Consider the following 529-nt stretch of genomic DNA (forward strand, 5'->3'; position numbering starts at 1 on the left):
GGGCTCCGGCGGCGCCTCCTGCCCCTCCGAATGCCCCCCCCTTCTCCCCCGTGCAACCCTGGATGGGTTTGGTGGGCGCGGGGGGGTCAGGGGGGCCTCTTCTCCTCGTAGGTGCAGGGAGAGATGGGGGCATCTCGAAGAGAGGAGGTGTGGGGGGGGATTTCTCTCGTATTTGTCGCTTTTAGGTTAATTTCCGCGGGGCTGTGGAAAAGCAGAGCCCCCAGGATGGGGCAAGGGGCTGCCGGGGTTTTTCCGAATTGCTGGGACCAGCCTCGGCATTGCCGAGACCGAGACCACCTTCCTCAGGGAGGCAGGGATTTCCCAAATCCCAGTTTCAGAGGGTTCAACGCAAATGGCAGATTTTGGCATTTGAAAATTCACAAATAAGGGGAGAGGTCTGGGGGGGTGGGCTCTGTCAGGAGGGAATACCCTCCGGAGCTGGTGGCAGGGACGAGGTTGCAAACCCCCTTGTTGTCTCGGGAGAGCTGCTCCTCTGGAGAGCATCCAGCCGCAGCGCCCTGGTGATGGG

Source organism: Calidris pugnax, unplaced genomic scaffold, assembly GCF_001431845.1.
Source record: "Calidris pugnax isolate Ruff unplaced genomic scaffold, ASM143184v1 scaffold152, whole genome shotgun sequence".
NCBI classification, from domain to species: domain Eukaryota; kingdom Metazoa; phylum Chordata; class Aves; order Charadriiformes; family Scolopacidae; genus Calidris; species Calidris pugnax.